The sequence below is a fragment of the Piliocolobus tephrosceles genome, chromosome X, assembly GCF_002776525.5.
Source record: "Piliocolobus tephrosceles isolate RC106 chromosome X, ASM277652v3, whole genome shotgun sequence".
Taxonomy (NCBI): domain Eukaryota; kingdom Metazoa; phylum Chordata; class Mammalia; order Primates; family Cercopithecidae; genus Piliocolobus; species Piliocolobus tephrosceles.
Genome location: NC_045455.1, coordinates 39,693,299 through 39,708,129, shown reverse-complemented (window position 1 = coordinate 39,708,129; position 14,831 = coordinate 39,693,299).

Here is a 14,831-nt window from a genome sequence, read left to right as displayed (position 1 = left end):
TTTGGAGGTTGGAAAGTTCCAAGGTGTCTGCAGATCCAGCGTCTGTTGAGGGCTTGTTTCCTGGTTTGTGACTGTTATCTGGTTGCTTCTCACATGGCAGAGAGGAGAGAGCAAAAGCAAGGTATTGTGCTGCTTCTCATAAGGGCACTGATCACACTCATGAGGGTTCCATCCTTGTGACCTGATTACCTTCCAAAGGCTCATCGCAAAATATCATTACATTGGGGATTAAGCTGCAACATATGAATTTTAGAGGGACATAAACTTTTAATCCCTACACCATCTATATTTCCATGTACTTTCAATCATTCCCCATCACTGACCTAATCCTCTCTCTCTGTACCATGCTTCCTGAGGGTTCTGAATATTCCCTGTCCCCTCACCTCACTTTCTCTGGCTCCTACTCCTCACCACAGGTTCCAACAGAAACCACCTTTCTGAGTTTTATACAGTTATTAAGTTGGAATTGTTAGGACAGAAATTTACTTGCTTTCCTTTTTTATGAGTTTACCAAGGTTTGCATGCACTGTCTATATTGTCTCACTCATCTGTGTGGACCCAGACCCAGCACAACAACAGCAGAGGTGGGGAGTGGGGATGGCTAATAAATATAAAAATACAGTTAGAATGAATAAGATCTAGTATTTGATAGTACAACAGGGTGACTAAATCAACCATAATTTATTAGTCATTTAAAAATAACTAAAGGAGCTCAAGCCTGTAATCCTAGTACTTTAGGGGCTGAGGCAAGTGGATCACTTAAGCCTGGGAGTTCAAGACCAGCCTGGGTAACATGGTGAATCCCCATCTCTATAAAAAATAAAGTATAATTTGAATTTTTGTAACACAAATAAATGATAAATGCTTTAGGTGATGGATACCATATTTACCCTGAAGTGATTGTTACACATATGTGCCTGTATCAAAACATCTAATATAACCCATAAATAAATACACCTACTATGTACCCATAAAAATTTAAAATTAAAAAAAAGCAAACAACAGTATCATTTCACAGAGAATATCCGGAGATGTGCTTTTGAAATCTTCGAAGTTCTAGTCTTTCACTCTTATTCTTACAAGGAAAATTCTGGCAATTAACAAAGTGTTCCATAGATTCTAGAATAAGAAAAGCTATTAAATCTTCTTGAGTGATTATTTCTCATAGCTGAAAATACAAGTCATTGTGTGATTAGTTCCTATCACAGGAAAAATTGCTCAAGCATACCCTGTGTATTTGAAAGGGCCCAAGAAAAGAAGATGGTACAACTTGCCTTGATAGTTATATTCTTTAATTAAAACTAATTAAAGGATTTTAGAAATAGTCTTATATTCTTTGTTTGGAAGACCAGAATATACCCTTGGTATAATTGGTACTATGGTTTCTCCTGGATCAGAAAGCAAGGGACTTTTCTTTCTTCTCATTATTTAATACCTATTATTGTTTGCCTTTCATGGCATCCCATCTTATTTTGAGCACAAACAAGCAAAAAAACAAAAGAACACAAAAACCCCAGAACAATCCTCTTTACAAGGAACAATCTTCTATATATTTTACTGAACTGTAAAGATGCAATTATCATGTAAAAATGCCAGTATTACATTATCAGACTCTGGATTACCAGACTAAAAATCTGAATTAAAATGCAACTACAGAACAAGATTAAAATTTATATTAAGCATATACAAAGTTATCACATGTTTAGATCACATTTAATCATATGTTCAAGAACATTTTTATTGCAGAATGAGGTTTAGTGAATGTTGCCTTGATTTTTAATTGCTTTTTATTCAAATGCTGTTACTGGAAAATGATTGCAAAGATATTTAGATATGTAAAATTCTGGGATGTTTTCTATTAATGGATATTTTGACTGGTGATAGATTAGGGACCCTGGAGATAAGAATTCAGGCTTACCTTTGCCCTTAGACTTTGTGATCTGAGGTCTCACATTCCTCAGTTGCATGTATGAACATTTGTCAATCTATTAATTCTATTTTTTCTAGGAACGTATAAGAAAAATAACTCAACCAGGGATGTGACTTTCTGATAATCCATGATGCCCTTCTCTTCTCCTAAGCACTATCAATAAACATATCACACCTATTATGTGTTGAATAGCAGGGACTTGTCAGATCTCACTAGGAGTTAAACTCCATTCTCAAGATTTTAGAAAAGCTGAGAATATGATATCACTTATAATGATCTTTCCTGAGTACAGCTTCATGGCTGGTAACAGGTTCATGTCCTAAGACAGGCACAGTTCCACAAGGAAAAGCTTAACAACTAGAGCTGTGAATGAACTTTGTACCAACTGAGGGCAGTTCTACTCTGCAAATCAGGAATCAAACAGTCCCACTATCCCAGATATTAGGTACATATGGTAAGTCCCAATTTGAGGAAATATTTTCCTCAAAGTCTGTGACATTGGGGATGTTTATTACATAGCTTTGAATTACTGTTATATGTTGTTCAACATCCCTCCCAAGCAAATACATAATTATTTGTAAGTGTTTTATTTATATTTGAATTTTGCTGCATTTTGGCTACTAAGCTTATAAGTAATGAGAGTTTGTATTTACCCACTACTAAAGAGTTGGATTGTAATTATATTAGTCCATTCTCACACTGCTAATAAAGACATGCCCAAGACCGGGTAATTTATAAAGAAAAACAGTTTTAATTGACTCACACTGCAGCGTGGCTGGGGAGACTTCAGAAAACTTATAGTCATGCTGGAGGGGAAAGCAAACATGTCCTTCTTAACATGGTGGCAGCAAGAAGAAGTGCTGAGGGAAAGGGGAAAATCCCCTTATAAAACATACATCAGATCTCATGAGAACTAACTCACTATCATGAGAAAACCATGAGGGTAACTGCATAATTCAATTACCTCCTATTGGGTTCCTCCCATGACATGTGGGGATTATGGGAACTATAATTCAAGTTGAGATTTGGGTGGGGACACAGACAAACCATATCATTCCACCCCTGGCCCCTCCCACATCTCATGTCCTCACATTTCAAAACACAATTATGCCCTTCCAAAAGTCCACCAAAGTCTTAATTCATTTCAGCATTTACTGAAAAGTCCAAGCCCAAAGTCTCATCTGAGACAAAGCAAGTCCCTTTTGCCTATGAGCCTGTTAAATCAAAAGCAAGTTAATTACTTCCTAGATACAATGCAGGTGCAGGCATTGGGCAAATACACCCATTCCAAATGGGAGAAATTGGCCAAAACAAAGGGGCTATGTTCCCCATGCAAGTCTGAAATCCAATAAGGCAGTCATTAAACCATCAAGTTCCAAAATGATCTCCTTTGACATCATGTCTCACATCCAGGTCATGCTGATGCAAGAGGTAGACTCTCATGGCCTTGGGCAGTTTGACCCCTGAGGCTTTACAAGGTATAGTCCCCCTCCCAGCTGGTTTCACAACTGGCATTGAGTGTCTGTGGGTTTTCCAGGTGCATAGTGCAGGCTGTTTGTGGATATACCTTTCTGGGGTCTGAAGGACAGTGGCCCTATTCTCATAGCTCCACTATGCAGTGCCCCAGTGAGGACTCTGTGTGGAGGTTGCAACCCCACATTTCCCTTTCACACAGCCCTAGCAGAGGTTCTCCATGAGGGCTTTGCCCCTGTAGCAGACCTCTGCCTGGACATCCAGGCCTTTCCATACATCCTGTGAAATCTAGACAGAGGTTTCCAAACCTCATTTCTTGACTTCTGTGTACCCGCAGGCCCAACATCACATGTAAGCCACCAAGGCCTGGGGCTTGTACCCTCTGAAGCAATGGCCTGAGCTGTGCATTGGCCCCTGTTAGCCAAGGCTAGAGCTGAAGCAGCTGGGGTGCAGGGCACCATGTCTGGAGGCTGCACAGAGCAGGGGGGCCCTGGACCCCATGCATACAACCATTTTTTCCCTCCTAAACCTCCAGGCCTATGATGGGAGGGGCTGCAGTGAAGTTCTCTGACATGCCACGGAGACATTTTCCCCATTGCCTTGGTGATTAATATTTGGTTCCCCATTACTTATGCAAATTTCTGCAGCCAGCTTGGTTTTCTCCCCAGAAATGGGGTTTCCTTTTCTGTCTCATCACCAGGCTGCAAATTTTCCAAACTTTTATGCTCTGCTGCTTCTTGAATGTTTTGTTGCTTAGAAATTTCTTCTGCCAGATACCCTAAATAATCTCTCTCAAGTTCAAAGTTCCACAGACCTCTAGGGCAGGGGCAAAATGCTGCTAGTCTCTTTGCATAGCAAGAGTGATCTTTACTCCAGTTCCTAACAAGTTCCTCATCTCTACCTGAGACCACCTCAGTCTGGACTTCATTGTCCATATCACTATCAGCATTTTGGTCAAAGTCATTCAACAAGTCTTTAGGAAGTTCTAAAGTTTTGCACGTTTTCCTATCTTCTGAGCCCTCCAAATTGTTCCATCCTCTGCCTGTTACCCCGTTCCAAAGTTGCTTCTACATTTTCAGGTACTCTTATAGCAGCATCCCAATCTACTGGTGCCAATTTATTATATTTACTGTATCAATCCATTCTCAGGCTGCTAATAAAGACACACCTGAGACTAGGTAATTTATAAAAGAAATAGGTTTAATTGACTCACAGTTCAGCATGGCTGTGGAGGCCTCAGAAAACTTACAATCATTGAGGAAACTTACAATCATTGGTGTGTGTGTGTGTGTGTGTGTGTATGGTGTGTATATATATGGTATATATAGGGTATGTGAGATATATATACACACTACATATATACACTATAGATACACACACTGTATATATATATGCACACTATATATACACACACTATATATATACACAATACACACATACACACACACACACCCCCCATGTCTTTCTTCACAGGGTGGCAGGACAGAGAGATATAAGCAAAACGGGGGGAAGCCCCTTATAAAACCATCAGCTCTCATGAGAACTCACTCTGTCAGGAGAGCAGCATGAGGGTAACTGCTCCCATGATTCAGTTACCTCCCACTGAGTCCTTCCCACAACATGTGGGAATTATGGCAACTACAATTCAAGATGAGATTTGGTTGGGGACACAACCAAATATATCAGTAGCTCAAATTAATAGAAGCACGACTGCTGAAAAACTAGGCTGGGTCTCATACAATAGGCACCTCACGCACTCTTTGCTCTTTTGATTCTTTAAAATCTCACTACTACCAGAGAAAGTTTTAAAATAGTTTCTATATAACCTATCTTTCTTGAGACAGTTCAACAATTAGCTTCAGTTCCAAATTTTACACCAGAAAGATAAGCTAATAACTAAAATCAAACAACTCCTAAATAAAAGTTGTGCTCCCTCTCACTACCATACTATATCACCTCCTTCTATAAATAATGCTTCTTTATTTTTCGCTCTGACGTCGGGCTGCTTCTCAGACCATTTTACTGTTTCCAACCCTCTTTCAGTTCATCCTTAGGTGCTAACTAAAATGGCAGGTGTTAAATTGATCATTAGCATGTTTCAGCTACCGTTCTGAGCACAGAAGTCCCTCCAGTGATTCTTTGTTTCTCCCAACATAATCCCTCTTTCTCCAGACATTTTCTCTTCTTCTTTTCCCTGTAGTTTTAACTGCTTCTTACAGAAAAAGCAGATAACCTAGCATGCCTGCCCCAGCTGTTGTTCATTTATTTCTCAGGCTTATTTCCTTTGAGTAAATAATACAGTCAGATATTTTTCTTTTAGTAATGGACCAACATCTTATTTATTTTAAGTATTTTTGGGAAAAACAAAACAGAACAAACTTTTGTTAAATGTATGTCACACACTCCTCATTCAAACTTCATAATATTCAAGTAGATAGCACACCCATTATAGATCTACTTAAATTTTTAAAAATATAATTACTTTTTTATTGTGGTAAGAACATTTAACTTGAGGCCTGCACTCTTAACAAATTTTTAAGTGCACGATACATTATTGTTAAGTACAGGCGCGGAGTTGTATAACAGATCCACAGAACTTATTCATTCTACATATTTGAAACTTTATACCAGTTGAACAGCAACCCCACATTTTCCCCTCCCTCTAGCCCCTAGGAGCCACCATTCTGTTCTCTGTTTCTATGAGTTTGACTATTTTAGGTAACTCATATAAGTAAAATCATGCTGTTTTGTCCTTCTGTGTCTGGTTTAGTTCATTTAGCATAATGTCTTCCAGTTCATCCATGTTGCAGAATGTGGCAGGATTTGCTTTTCTTAAGGCCGAATAATATTTCATTGTGATTGTGTATGTGTATGTATGTATGTGTGTGTGTATATACACACACACACATACATATACACATATATATACATACAGGTAGAACAGATTCATATAACTTATTCACATACATATATACATGTGTATATATGTGTATATATGTATGTATATACACACATAAATACACATATATATACACACACATACACACACACACACACACATATATATATATACCACGTTTCTTTAATTAATCCATCTGTTGATGGACATTTAGATTGTTTCCATATCTTGGCTACTGTGAATAATGCTGCAATGAATATTGGAGTGCAAATATCTCTTCAATATACTGGTTTCATCTCCTTTGGATATATATACCCCCAAAATGGGGTGACGGGGCAACATGATAGTTCTATTTTTCTTTTTTTTTCTTTGATGGAATTCTACACTGTTTTCTCTCTCCACACTCATGCACTAGATGCTGCCAACTCACTTTCCACCTGTACTGTGTAAGGAGAAATTGGTTTCAGTCTAGACAGAGAAGTTGGTTCCAGTCTATACAGAGCTGGTGTTATTAGGGTTCGTCTGGCCACTGAAGGAGACAGGTGAATGGAGGTAAGAAATTGGAGGTCCTCTTCCTGCAGCTGATAAAGTAGATGGCTAAGGCATTCAATGTTTAACTACTCCTGTACTTCGAAGGACAAAATATTGTTCATGTTTGAATGATATTTCTGATTATCTTAGGGCAATGTCTCTCAAACTTCCCCACACATTGGAATTCCTCTGGGGTGTTCAAAATTTAGTGATGACGTGTTTCACCTCCAGAGACTCTGACTTCATTTGAGGTATGGTGTGGATTTTTGAATTCTTAAAGCTCTTTGGGAGAATCTAATCTGAAGCAAATGTTGAGAATTGTAGTTTGATCTCAGTTTTCCCTGCCACCCATGTGGAGCAGGAATCAGAACCAAAAATAAGACTTTGGCAGCTACTGTCCCAGTGAGTTTCACATTGTACCTGGGTGTTGAAGGTCAAAGAGAGAGGTTCCAATCTCAGCCTCTGCTATTAAGATGCAGTGACTGTGAGCCATGTCTAAATGTGATCCAATTGTTGTTTGGGTCTGACCAATCAGTTTTAGGAACAACACCTCCTCATGTGGAGAGGAGCCCTAGGATGTAGAAAGGGCTCTGAAGTGCTCCTCCAACATCCTCTTGTGAGTTGGGAGTAAATGCAAGGTCCCAGTCCTGAGGACCAAGACAGAAATCTGAGGAGAATAGCAATAGAAAGAGTATCTTCCCTCCCCTCAATAGTCCTACTTCATGCATCAAATTTATTCATTAAACAAGCACATGTATGAGACCTATTAGTTAAGTAGTCCCATAGGCTATTTTCGGAGTGAAAGCAAGCTAAACGTACTACTAAAAGATGGATTCTTTCTTTCTGGATAGTCAGGATAACTTGGATTATTTGAAGTAAGCAAGAAGTTTAGGCAATCCTTTCAGGATGGAAAAAGCCTTCTGTCTGTATCAAATGAGTTAGATTTGGGTAGCAATTTCATTGTTAACTAGTGTGTACTCCCTTCTTTAACAAATGTTAATTGAGCATGTCTTTCTGATGAGATACAGAGTTAGGAGTCCAGTCCTTGGAGCATCTACTGTCTTGCAGGTTGAGTAAATAATGTGGGGACATGTTGCAGATGCTGTGAAAGAAGGTATTGAGGGGACATAAAGGAGGAAGGAGTCACATTTAATAACAATAATTAACATATAGGGAATTATCATTTATTGAATATTATCATATCATGAAGCTGATGTTCTTTCCATTCATATTTACAGAATAGAAAATTGAGATACAAAGAGTGTAGAAATCTTAAAGGAGTGGCACACAGCTTACTGTCACTGTAAATAAACCAAGACTATTGCGCCTTGAGCTGAGTTTATTCTTTAGCATTAGACTTCAGTGCCTGATCACATATATATGGGCAAGTCTTCAGGATGAGATAGTTCTTTTCCCCAGAAAAAAAATAGGTGAGAAGGCCAATCCAGGAAGAGAAAACTGCATGAGAAATACACAAGAGAGTCAAATAACTTTTTTGGGGATTGTCTGCAAGCAGTTATATATCAATTAAGTGGAGAGTTCCAGGTAGAAGGCGTAGCAAGAAAATACAGCCAAGGGTCAGTTCATGATTATAAACAGTATATCATGCTACTAAAATTAGATTTTAACCTGTAGGTAATACAGCTACCTTGAATGAATCTAAGTAGGACAGAGCTTAATCCATTTTCTGTCATGCAACGATGAACTGCAGGGAGTTGAAAATGGCAGCAGACAAATCAATAAGCACATTCCCGAATTAAGCTAGATTGTGAGGAGAGGCACTGAATTAAACTAGGAATAGTGGAGAGAAAGAATGAAGATGGATAGAATATGTTAAAAGAATTAGAGTTTATGACTTAGACAATTCATGACAAATCAGGTATGGGAGTAGAAAAAAGACAGGAGTTTAAAATTATTGAGTGGATGGCAGTGGTATTTACTCATTCATACATTCAGTGACATAACAAGTATTTTTCAAATGTTTTCATGTGACAGACACTGTACAAAGTGTTGGGATATGACACTGAACAGCCAAAGAAATCTCTGCCTTTAGGAGCTTCCATCCTAGAGAAGTGAAATAGCATATAATAAATAAATAGCTCAACTAGATGACAGTGACAAGTGCAATTAAACAACCGAATAGACTGATAAGAAAGTAAAAGGGATGTTATTTTAGTTGAGAAGGCAGAGATGAAGAAGGCCTATTTTGGAAAGGGATATTGGATTTGAAAAATGGGTAATAAGAACTCAGCCCTGTGAAGAGGCAGTAGAAAGGAATTGAAACAAAGGAAAGAGCAAAGACAAAAGCTTTGAGGTGGGACAGATGTCTTGGTACAGAAATAGAATTTATTTGAGAATGTTAAAGTATAGAAGAGAAAAGAAGATAGAACATGATGAAGCTAGGTATGTATACAGGGTCCATATTATGCAGCCATGTAGCCAAAAATAAGTTTGGATTTTACTCTAATGACAATGAGAAAACTTTGGAGGTTTTTAAGCTGGGTAGTGACATGTTCCAATTTAAGAGAGCAGAGGAAGAGGAGATGCTAATTCTTGTCATGTTAATTTAAATGAATCACTAAGATATTCAGGAAGATATGCTTAATAGACAGTGGGGATTATGAGTGTGGGACAAGGGAGATTGGCCTGGACTATGGTATCAAATTTGGGAGTGATCACATAGATGCCAAAGAACCATGGACAGAATGAGGACACAGCCAATAATGAGTCCTGGGGACACTGACATTTTGAGTGGATAGAGGGAGAGGTTATCTTGGGGAAGAATGCTGGCTCCCTACACAGCACTTGATCCAGATTAGACAGATAACTCAAAGGGGATTAATCAGAATTCTGTTCTAAGGTTGATATATTAAATTTTGTTGCCTTCATTGATTTTATCATGTTAGAAAAATGTAAGGCTTAAGCTGATGGCAGCTACAGTGTCTACATTTTAATCATAACTTGCATGTCTAATAAAACCATGTAGACATAAACAGAACTAAGAGATTGAGGAAAAGAACCTCAATGAAATTGTTTGACCAGGAGATCCAGAAAAACTAAAGAAGGCCTAAATAAATGGAGACACATTTTGTATTTATATTTGAAAATTTCAGTATTATTAAGAAGTCTACTCTCTCCAAATCGATCTACAGATTCAATTAAACCCCAATCAAATTCCCACCAGACTTTTAAAAAATATATAGATTAACACATTGATTCTAAAATAGAAAGGACCTGGAACAACTAAGACAACTGGAAAACAAGAGTAAAGTTGGAGGACCATTACAACTTAATTTCAAGAGTTATACTAAGTTACAATGATCACACAGTTTAGTATTGGAATAGAAACACACAAACACATAGAAAGAGAGAGAGCTTCACACATATAGATTCTCAACAAAGGTGTAAAAGTGAGTCAGGAGACTGGCAGGACTTGTTTTCTGGTCATAACCCTGCCGACCAAAGGAGATCTGGTCCAGATGAGATAAGGTGAAGAAAATGGACAAAACGAACAGATGGTAATGAGGGGGATCCCTGGCTACTCTCATTGCTTATTAGCATGGGACACTCCCACCAGCAACATGGCAGTTTACAGATATCATGGCAATGACCTGAAAGTTAAAACTACTTTCAATGGCAATAACCCAGAAATTGCTGCCACTTTCCTAGAAAGTTCTAAATGACTTTCCCCTCAATTTGCATTAATCTGCCCCTTAATTTACATGTAATTGAAAGTATATATAAGTGAGCATAAAGACAGTTGCTAAGAGCCCATATGTTGCTGACTCTGGGGGCACTATTTATGTGTTAACCCTGCTCCACAAGTTTCAGTACTGTTAAATTAAAGATTCCTGTCCAACACTACTGGCTCACCCTTGAATTCTTTCCTGGGTGAAACAATTAATTTTTCCAAGCTAAGCCCCAGTTTGGGGGTTGCTTGTCCTGAATCAAAAGTATTAAAAGGAGAAAAGACAGTCTTTTCAAAATCCATGAGAGAATCATTGGAAAGCAATGTGCAGAAAAATGAACTTTGATATCTACCTTGAACTGTATGGTGATAGAGCTAAAGTTAAAACCTAAAACTTAACTACAATTATAAAATTTCCAGAAGACTCAGAGAAAACTCTTTTTGACTATAGGTTAGGCAAAAATTTCTTTAATAATTTCAACTTTTATTTTAGATTCAGGGAATACATGTGCAGATTTGTTACATGTTTTGCATGATGCTGGGGTTTGGGATATGGATAATCCCGTCACCCACAAAGTGGGTATAGTACCCTATAGGTAGTTTTTCAGCTCATGCCCCCTCCCTCTCTCTCAAGAGTGGTGAGAGAGGGTGTCCTTGTCTTGTTCCAGTTCCCAAGAGGAACGGTTTCAGCTTTTGCCCATTCGGCATGATGTTGACTGTGGGTTTGTCATAGATGGCTCTTATTATTTTGAGGTATATTCCTTTGATGCCTAGTTTCTTGAGGATTTTTATCATGAAGCAATGTTAGATTTTATCAAAAGCATTTACTACATCTATTGAGATAATCATACGGTTTTTCCTTTTCATTCTGTTATATGGTGAATCACATTTAGTTTTTTGCATATGTTAAACCAGACTTGCAATTCAGGAATAAAACCTACTTGATCATGGTGTGTTAACTTTTTGATGTCCCACTGGATTCAGTTTGCTAGTATTTTGCTGACGATTTTCGCATCTGTGTTCATCAGGGATATTGACCTGAAGTCGTCTTTTTTGCGTGTGTCTCTGCCAGATCTTGCTATTATGTGGACCCTGGTTTTGTACAATGAGTTAAGGAGGAGCCCCTCCTCCTTAATTTTTTGGAATAGTTTCAGTAGGATTGGTACCAGTTCTTCTTTGTACATCTGGTAGAATCTGGCTGCGAATCCAACTGGTCCAGGGCTTTTTTTTTAGGTGATAGGTTTTAATTACGGATTCATTTTTACAAAGTGTTACCTATTTTCTGTAGATTTTCTAGTTTGTACGCATACAAGTGCTTGTAATAGTCTCTGAGGACCTTTTGTATTTCTATAGGATTGATTGTAAAGTCATCTTTGTCATTTCTGGTTGTATTTATTTGGATATTCTTATTTTCTTTGTTGGTCTAGCAAATTGTCCATCAGTCTTGTTTATTATTTTGAAGAACAAACTCTTGGTTTCACTGATAATTTGTATAAATTTTTGCATCTCAATTTCTTTTATTTTGACTCTGATTTTAGTTATTTTTTTTTCTTCTGCTAGCTTTGGGTTTGGTTTGTTCTTTTTTTTTTCCTAGTTCCTCTAGATGAAATGTTATTTGAGATCTAAGTTCTTTATCAAGGTATTTAGTACTACAAACATTCCCTCTAACACTACTTTAGGTGTATCCAAAATATTTTGGTAAGTTGTGTCTCTATTTTCATTAATTTCAAAAAATTTTGGATTTTGCCTGAATTTCCTTGTTGACCCAAGAGTTATTCAGGAGCAAGTTGTTTAATTTTAATATATTTGTGTAGTTTTTAGAGATCTTGTTATTTGCTTCTATTTTTATTGCATTGTGATCCAAGAGTTTGCTTATTTTTTTATTTTGATTTTTTTTCTAATTTATTGAGACTTGCTTTATGACATAGCATGAGGTCAAGCTTAGAATATGTTCCTTGTGCAGATGAGAAGAACGTATATTCTTTGGTTGTTGGGTGAAACAGTTTGTAGATATCCACTAGGTCCAATTGTACAATCCATCAAAATGTTAATCTCCATAAAAATAAAAAATCACCTAAAAAGTAGCAATCTTGTCATATAGTTGAACCAAAAATCAATTGCTTGATAAATCTGTAACCTCAGGTATTACGAAAAGATTTTCTTTTTCTTAGGGTCTAGTAATATTCTGAAACCCTAGTATGGTATCAAAATAATATTTTTGAAACCCAGTCATAGAAGATAAAATAAAACTCTAAAGACATCCTCCCCCAGCTACTTATAATAGAGAAAGGCATGAATGAAAAGAGTCAAGATGATAATGGTTGAAGTGTGTCCTCATCAATTCAAGATCACCTGGTCCCGAGTTTTTCCCATGCTATTGGAGAACAGATAGGAAAAAAGGTGACTATAAGGAGGTGGACACAACAAAGCTGGTCTTCATTTTCTCACCAGCTCCTCTACATAATTATTAGCAAAGAGAGGAAGGTGAATGGGGTTATGTCAAGGAATATATGTTGTATTGGGCCAAATTTAACATCTCATGTATTATGGCACTCGTCTGCAAGTCTCTTGCTAACTTCAGGAAAGCTACTTTAATTTTTACTTGAAATGAAGTACCATTCAAATAAACTATGTTGGTTATCTAAAACAATTACACATCTTTATAAGAATAGTTTTACTGGAAAAATGGTAAAAAGGAGAATGCAAAGAGTGCATACAACCATTTTGACCACAAAAGAACAACTAGAATTTCATTACTTGTAGGTTGCACAAATTCATGGGAGTGAAAGGAATTATGTGGACTCATGTAATGACAAGATGGAAGTAAACTCAGGTGGAAACAAAGAGGCCAAGAGAAGAAGGAAATTTCAAGACACTTCCAACAAGTCCCACAAGAAGTTAGGATGTTAGCAGGGAAATAAAGGAGACCGAAAGAATTAAAAGTTTCTTTAGAGAATGGGATATTGAAGGTTAGGATTTCAAAGACGAAGAGGTTGTTGGGGTGAAATTGTCTGGAGAGTGGTTATGGCAATATGGTGCTAAAAAAGATAATAATGATAATGTTTATATTGCATTGTTCAGAGCACGACTCCAAGTTATTCACATACATCAACCCATTTAACCCTTCCAACAAACTTAGAAAGTAAGTACTATTATCTTCTCTATCTTATCAATTAGCAGTAGATTTGCATACTTTACTGTTTTTTTCTGAAGTTTTGAAAGTCGTCAATTTCCATTTGATGACACTCTGTGTGAGGACATGAGGAGAGTTTGGAAAGATGGAAATCTCAACTTTGTCGGAATCAACTTGTTCTCCAGTCTAGTCAAACTTCCTCAGTCCAGAAAAATCTTACCACACTCAGTTCTATCCCATTTTTTGGGAAGAAGCCATGAAGGAGAAATGTTAAAAATGAGAAGTTGGATATATCTTTATCCTACTGCAGTCATATTTTCGCTTTGACATTAGTGGTCATAGATTTCATGCCCTTCTTGAAAGCTGATATTTGCTCTTCTTGAAAGCTGATGTTTGCTGTAATATGCTTGCCCTTATTTTATGGCTATATTGTGCTGGGTATCATGGAAAACTTGAGGCTCTGTCTTTGAAACAATTAAATATTCTGTTGGTAGCAGATACGGCAGGATGAGTACATGAAATATCCGGGGAAAATTCACAAATAAACAATGCATAGCCTTGTTGCTGCAGTTCCTTGACCAGCTTTTCCAACTATAAAATTTATTTGCTTACACAGAATAGCAATTTTGTGAATACATTCATTTTAGAATTCGAGAAAATCAAATCTTTCAAAATCTCTAGCTAAGCTTACAATTTTTGCACTTAAATGGTAATCTAACACTGCAGCTATACCAATAACAATCCTTTGCATCATTTTAGGTTTGCATTGTCTCTTTCTAGTTCCAATTTACCTTCCCAGTCTGGCCTTCATTCTTCTGCTGTAGAAACCAAAACTGGTCTATTTTTTTGCACCTGAAATTTCCAGCCTTTATGTCTTAAACACTCTGAGCTGCATCTCATTCAAATCTTACCCATCCTTTACTGCTCAAATACCACAACCTCCTTAACTCGTCGCTGCTTATAATACCATCGGGAAGTGATCACTTCTCTGAATTTGGTCATTTATTTGTTCAAACAACATTTATTAAGTTATGTCACACACATTACATTAGAGATAAGCACAAATTACTACAGGAAATCTAAAAATTGTTTCTCTTAGGACTTGACATAGGATAAAGCAGAGAGTGGATGAAGATAAGACTAGAAATGCAGAAATAAACAATATCATAAAGGATCT